Source organism: Odontomachus brunneus, unplaced genomic scaffold (genome assembly GCF_010583005.1).
Source record: "Odontomachus brunneus isolate Ranch 3 - 2012 unplaced genomic scaffold, Obru_v1 Obru_scaffold_063, whole genome shotgun sequence".
NCBI lineage: Eukaryota > Metazoa > Arthropoda > Insecta > Hymenoptera > Formicidae > Odontomachus > Odontomachus brunneus.
In genome coordinates this window covers 1,484,707-1,492,642 of record NW_022639513.1, presented here as the reverse complement: position 1 = coordinate 1,492,642, position 7,936 = coordinate 1,484,707, and positions in this window count along the sequence as shown.

Below are 7,936 nucleotides of genomic sequence, written 5' to 3'. Positions count from 1 at the left end.
ACCAACCAGTCCTCTGCTATACTCGCTCTACTACGCGAGAGATTGCATCCGATGCAGAAGGCAGTGCGTGCGTACGCGCGTCACGTTATAATCCTTCGTCTCATCTGGACGAGACATTGTTTCTACGTTTAGGAAAGGCTCCGGCGTTTTTCTTCACGGCGAGACGCGTGTTTCCCCCCAGGTGACCTTATCGAGTCGCGCTAATTCGCCCCGCGACGCGAGAAACGTATGAAAGAGCAGCAAGAAGGTGGAGAGAAACGTTCTGGGAGAGATGTTAAGGTATCTCACAACGCGACGGTGCATGCACAGCCTTCCAGCTGCATCCGCGACGCACCTGCCTCCTTCGTGCGCGCGCGCGCGCGCGGACGCACTTTCCAAGAAACCCAACCACTCTCACGCCGTTTTTCATCAATTGTTCTTGCTGGCACATTCATGCGTCCTCTACGCACCGTGAACCCTCCTCCTCTTTGACTCTTACTATTCACCACCGCCGCCGCGCTTTATCTTCCTCTTCCTTCCCCTAGTAGTCCATTTTCTTTCTCTCCGCTTATTTTCCTTTTAGCGGGACGGATTTAACATCGCGAAAAATTCCCGACGTCATGCTCCATCTCACGCGTAGAAACGTCCCTTTTCTCTCTCTCTCTCTCTCTCTCTCTCTCTCCGCCCCTTCCTGTTCAAGAAACTTTTTTCTTGAACCGTCTTTACCTCACGTATCACGTAGAGGAGACCGGACGTTTCGTTTATGCATTTATTGTAAGAGAAATAGCGGAAACAAGAAATCGCAAAATGTTCTTTTTAGAACACAAGTACTCTTGTCATGTTTCGTGATCTCTTTTCCAGCGTTTCTCTCACAAATAAATACATTAATAAAGAAGCTCGACGAACCTGTCTCAAATCTCCCCTATTTGCAAACTACCGCCGTGGTGAACCATCAGACACCGTGTTCACTTTGATACGTCGGTAGCGCCGTCGAAATCGTGGCGCGTCTCTCGTAGTAGATAGGCGTAGCTCTGGTCAGACGTTACTCGCCATTGACAATGGTCGAGGAGGGCGAGAGAGACGGACGGAGGAACGGGCCCTCTCGGCTCGGAGATCCTGAATGGTAATGATTATAGCAAATTGCTCTTGCTTGGCTTGGGGGTGCCTAATAGCCACTCAGTGGGGCTGTTGAAACCGCGCGCCCCTTCGTTCAACCTTTGATCCCTCCGCCCGAGTCAACCCTTGAAAACTTCATTGTTTCTACCCTGCTCCGCTGCGGGTGCGGATGGACCCCTGGAAGTTCGTTCCCCGTGGATGTTCTCGATATGTCTTACCGACCTGTGCATTTCGCTACTAACGACACGCGCGAGTCGCCTCTGTCCGCATATTTCTCATATGATTCGGTGCGAGTATGCGCGCATAAATACAAGATGGACGTATGTACCCATAGAACGCACGTTTCATTCGTCGACATATTCCTACACGGAAAATTACGTTAATGCAATTGAATTTTCTATTACTTGGAGACTAGATGAAAAACTCAATTGTAGGAACAGAAAAATTCTCATAGGAGATTTCTATTCAATCAATTACTGTCAGTTATTTTAATCGAATCTTGATGCAGCTGAATATTCAGACGAATGCTTTCAATCACAGTAACATTATTTCTTTTCTGCGAGTTTCTCGCCTGGTTCCCATTGAACTGAAATTTTTTTCCGTGTATCTGAAAAATGCTTTCTTCATATCAACACTTGTTCAGTATTTTCAACCAAATCGATATATGAGGCTCGCCCGAATTACTTCTTTTCATGTGAAACAAAAAAACCATTCCGGCGCGTTTCTATCCTATTCGCATTCCTAGTTTCCGATTACGCTCGTAGCTGCGTGTGCACGTCGGACTTCTAGGCGTTTGCAGCCTTTGCCGCGTCTCGAGAAAGACAGCCGCATAAACGAAAGGCACGCGAGCGTACGGTTGTCGCGTCGTGACGGTACCAAAGGCCGACAGGAGAAAAAGACAGAGAGAGAGAGAGAGAGAGAGAGAGAGAGACACGAGGCGATAGGCGGGCAGGCAGGTTAGGTACAGAGAGAGGCATGATCGCGTTTCAACGGACATTGAGATATTAAACGTCGAGATGCCGTTGGCGGAGAGAGCGGTCAAGGAATCGGTAACGTTACACTTACGCACACGCTTGTGCACGTGCCTGCTCGCGTGCACGAGTGCATATGTGCGTGCATGCGTATGTGCGTACCAGGTTGGTTGGTCGGCTGCATGCGTACAGGTCATTCCAGCATGGTACGCGAGTTAGCAGAAAGTATTCGAGGGACGACGGCGGCGGTGGCGGCGGCCCCGAATGACTGACGTACGAAGGGTGCAGCAGGATGCTCTTTTTGCGATCGACGGTGGAGGAGATAGAGTACGAAGAGCGGAAGAACGAAGAACGAGGCGTACACACAGTGGTGAAGTTTAGCGCGGAGGGTAGGTAGGAGAGCTCGGGATCTCGAGGCGGCGGAGGAGCTTAGAAGGAGACAACGCTGGCGGTGCAGCGCGCTGGCTGCAAGGATAAAAGGATGTGGAGATGCGGGAATAAAAGACAAGGCTCTCTCTCTTTCTCTCTCTCTCCCTCTCTCTCTCTCTCTCTCTCTCTCTCTCTCTCTCTCTCTCTCCCGCTCGCTCGCTGCGGCGAGCAAGGCTGCTGCCGCAGGAAGGCTATATGGTGGAGTAAGGCAGGAGGAAAAGAGGAAAGGGAAGAGCGCGCAAGGGAGAGAACTCGGCCGCTGCCTGCAGGGGCCACGGTCGTTGCTGCCCACGCCGTGGCCCATCTATCCACGTCCACTGTGACCACCTGCGCAATCTGACAGGCCAGCTCTAACGATGCGCGTACTCTTCCACGCTATTCTGGAAGAGACAGACATGTCCACGGGATACGCTCGCTCTCGAACGGACGCGACGCGTCGCGTCGCGTCATCTCGACGACGTCGTCGTCGTCGGAAAGAAGATTGACAGTTCGTCCGTATCGCCGAAGAATATCGAACGACATGATGGAATGCTTTCTGAATCTTGAGGAACGATATCGCGAAATTTCGAAGACTCGGAAGTTTCAACGAGCAGTACTTCGCGCCGGATAACTCGCGTTAACCGACGTTAATCAATTACGGAAGTCGGAGAGACGTTGCACTTGAAGTGCGCGAGGAAACACCTTTCTTCGTAACCGACGCGATCCGCGGCGTATGTAATCCTCGAATTAGTTTCTCCTCTCGCGTTCCTTACAATACCGAAAGTTAAACGCGCTCTCTCGCGAAGTTGCAGGTAGTATCCCGTGAGCGCCTTTGGCCATCTCCGATCTCGTTGCTGCGCTGCCTTACGTAAATATCGACGCCCTGCGGTTATTGCGCCGAGATCGGATCTCTCCACCACGACCAGTACTCATTATAATGTAAACTTGCATTCTTACGGGTTACATAGCAGACATCTTGCAGACTGCCAGCTATTCGGAATTTCTCACAGTTTTAGCAGCTTATTACTGCTTTTCTTCCTTTCTTTTCCTGCTTTCCTTCTCGATCGCCTCGCGAAAATCGGCCTACCGCACGCAGCCACGAGCGCTCGGTGAAAAGCGAAATTACTTTTGCGGAATTACAGCCGTCCGCGCAAGAAACTTGTATGGAGGATGCGTTCTCCAAGTTCCGCGCGTAGCGCCGTTAAAAAACTGAAAAGCACTCGCTAAGGCTCGCGGGACAATGGACCTCTTCTCTCTCTCCTTCTCTCGACCAGCGGTCGAAAGTTTTCAGCACCCTAGTGGTCAATTTCCCACTCAGACGGAATCATTAGTCTACTGCTACGGCAACCGGGGTGCTCTCGCACTCCCTGACGAAAGAAGTACACTCGATGAGCGGAACCGAGCGTACTAAAACCAAACTCGCAATCAGCGAACGGGGTGCGCCACGGTTGTATCACGGTGGTCATCATTTTCAGAGTCATTGTATCAAGACTAATTGTTAATGTATTGCAAGATAATTGCGAGAGGAGCGTCTAATATCTCATGAGACAGACGGACGCAAAAACTTTATTCATGCATAAGAATAGACTCGAATACTTAAGTTACAGCTTTTTTCAGGTCTCATGTATAAATTCAAAATTTGAATTGAGTCTTTTATGAGACAAGTCACAATTTCAAGCGACGATTATCAATATGGACTTTGGACGCACGAAATTAGACGAATATCCTGTCTCACTTAAACATGCATTTATCGTGCATAAAATTGATCAAAGATGAGAATAGATGTCTGAATCACTGAATCTCGAAGACTGTTTTCTCTCTTTCTCTCAATAGCTTTGTTTTGAGTTTCGATTCTCGATCCAGTACATCCAATTCAGCGAGAAGGCACGTCAACGTAATTTTCGCCGTACCCTCTCGCGGAGGAATTGGATATATATATATATATATATATATATATATATATATATATAACGCGCGGGATAAGTGCAGTGCACGTTCCGATGCGAGCGTGTGAAGAGTACAGGTTGGCGGATATCCCTCCGGTCGTGAGGATCGCGTGGCGACAGCTAAGAAAGTATTCCTGACCAAGAAAGAGACGGGAAGAGCGATATAAAAAGAGATGAAAAAGGAGTCGCGGTGAAGAACGACGATGACGGGGCGAGAAAAGGACGCGGTTGTACCGCGAGCCAACCACGTCCGCTGGGTAATTACGATTACTATCTATGAGTAGCCAGTGACTGTCCAAGTAGCGTGAGAAGAACAACCGTTGAGGTTCTCCATGCGAACTGGTTTCACGCCTCGTTCCGTTCGCGAGTACAACACGTAGCCGATCCTAGAGCGAGCAGCCCGGGAGAGACGTCTCTTGCGGAGGATAGCCGCGCGAGAGGAAGTAGGCGTACTACCCGTATTCTGTCTCCCTCCCTCCCCTTTTTTCCTCTATTTCTACTCCGTTTCCTTGCAAAACTAATATATCATTGCCCCTCGTCCTCCGGGCCTAGACTCTGCAGTCCGAGTCTGCAGCCGCGAGAGAGTTATCCTCTCCGGCTAGCAATCTATAGATCTATCTCCACCGGTACTGGCTATTTATTTATCTGCTAGACAAACAGCGCTACTGCGCGTCATTATTTTCTGAATTTTTTTTTTCAATATTACATACGATAAGAGTTTTTTTTTTATGTTAAAATGTACCACCTTTTCGGTTTTTCTTTCAATATTAACGTTATACACACTATCTCATAGTATTTGGTTTTCCCTGACATTCAAATATCTGATGTCTGTGATAAATACGCTGGATATTGCGTCCCAGTCGAGATTCATCATAAGGTCTTTTGTTTTAGAAGCAACGTGTGATGTGGCCGTGCAGTTAAGCTCTAATATAAAAAAAAATCAACACGGCGATGAAGAAAATGTTAACGAAAACTGAGGAATTTTCGAAAAAGCAGAGCACCGGCAAGCAGCGCTCGCGCCTAGCGCAACATCGTTAGACTTGAGCTGATTCAACCCAAACCAGCTCGTGGACGATGCCCCTTGATATCACAGGATATCCGACTGGTGCGAGAGCGAGAGGGCAGCAACCGGTGCACGTACTCGCTCTCGCATCGCCGTGCTTGCACGGCGTTATATCCCGTCCGACGATGACGCGACGAGCCGTGTGTGGTCACGTGTAAGTACGTACGTACGTACGTACGTACGCGTATATACGTACGTACAGCGGCGCGTACGATCGTGCGTACGGCGGATTACACGCGCGCACGCACACACGCACGCATGCACAGCACAGTGATGATGTGCCGCGTTCACGTAGTCCCGTCTAGACGGCCGTCAGACGTATTATTGGGTTCGCGTAACTCTGTGCCACATAGCTATCGCATTACCTATACGTTATGCGCGTATGTGCGCGTTGGCGCAATTGCTACGTGTGCATGACGGCACGCACGTACACGCGCGTACACACACGCGCACACCACGGCCGAATCGCGCCGAGGTTAGCTTCAGCTGACGTAACCGCCGCTAATTATCGGTCGACTCCCTAGATCGGTTCGATGCGCGTCGCTCTCGAATGCTCGTGTTGCACACGTAAGTTCGTGCGCCCGCGTTACCTGTCTGCCCATCCGCGCACCGCCTCTGCTTGACCGCCGCCGTCATATCCACGTGCACGCTCGGCGGAGTCGCGTCGTCGTCTCCGATTTTCCTCGCGCTTTTTTCGTCGCGTCGAGAACGTCGAATTAAGAAAACCGATGCGTTTCCCCGACAGCTTTCCCCGAAAGAGTCGACATTTTTCCACACATTTTATACATTTTATGTGCTTATTTACTACATAGAGCCGACTTTCTTCTCGATAAAGTTTTACATTATTCTTGTAAAGAAGATTCTTTTTTGTGTACTCAATAATGAACTCTTTTAAAATTTGTGATGAGTATATTTTAAGACTATTATCAAGAAAATATTCTTTATTGAAGAATAACTAAAAGAAATGTGACAAATTAAGTAATCACTTTTTTTTTAGCAGTAAAATATCTTTAAATTGTTATATTTATCGTTACCTTGCGCATGTGCAATGCATGTCCATGAAATAGACGCCAGTATTTTTAGCGCGTGGAGTATCGCGTACGCGATTTGCAATTATCCGTGTCCTCGGATTGAAAAAACTTACATATATAATTCAAATCAGATCCCGCGCTCGGCCGCTGGCTAATGCAATAATAATGAGTCGCTGAAAATTACCATCGCGCAACGTTTTACATATGATCTTTGTTAAATACATTGACACGAACGCTCTAGGAAATTTCCTTTCAAGCTGCCGTCGATAAATCGAATCCGCCCCACGCTTCGTCTCGAAGGATACAAATGCGAGCGATAAAGCTGGCTTATCCCGATGACAGAACCAATCAACGAGGCGTCTCTATATCGCGTCTCACCGGGATAAATCATGAAATTGCGGGACGTATCGCTTTAGGGGGAAAAAAGAAATCGTACTTGAATAAAAAACCGCAAACGTTATCGGGCCAATCGAGATGTCAAGCGTAACGACTCTTTAGTATGTTTGAGCTAATATGACAGAAACGACGATGTGCTACAAGACATTCGAAGTCGAAGAGTGTATCTAAGAGTGCACCCACTGGAAGAAATTCACTCTGATCGATGGAAACATCCCCGCGTATATGTATTAAGAATCCACCCCAAGTTTCACTCAAACGTTCACTCAGAGTGGCAGTATCGTTATAATCGTTCCAAGTGAATTTTTGTAGGTGACAGCGGCCTTTGAAGCCACTTTGAAACGAAATTTCGACTACTTTCAACTCTACTTTCGACTTCAATGTTCTATTTAACGTCTACTTTGACACTCTGAAGCAACCTTTTTTATTCAACTCATTAACTTTGATCATCTTTAGGACTTGCAAGTGGCATTTTGTGCGTTTTGTGCTACTTAAAGGTGCCAAGTAAAGCTTCAGTTTCCATACACATACTGATCCTTCAGAATATACGAGTGTTGGATAGTTCAGATCGAAAATAACATTTGGATAGTCAGGTGGTAAGGCCGATCGAACGTTCGCGACGAGTTGCAGTTTTTCGTCTCGGAAGTTTTACTACTTTCTTACGAGTCGCTGTTCGCCTTGTCCTACGTCGCCTCCTCGTCCCATTCCGGCCGCCTACGCGATATTCTTGTCCCCGACGAGTCAGAAGCGTCTAAACCGGAGGACGTGCCTCGCCTTCCTGGAACTCGTCTCATTCAGCGGCGTGAAACTATTTATAGCACTTGTGCTGGTGATCCGCTGAATGAAAGGGTTATCTACGCGTTACGAACATTTCCACGGGCAACGATCGCGTTTTTGTGACCTCAACGGGGTCGTTTTATCCGTTATGTGAGACGGTATCCAGAACTTACGCGGAATGTTCGAGCCGAGAGAACGAGAGAGAGAGAGAGAGAGAGAGAGAGAGAGAGAGAGAGAGAGAGAGAGAGA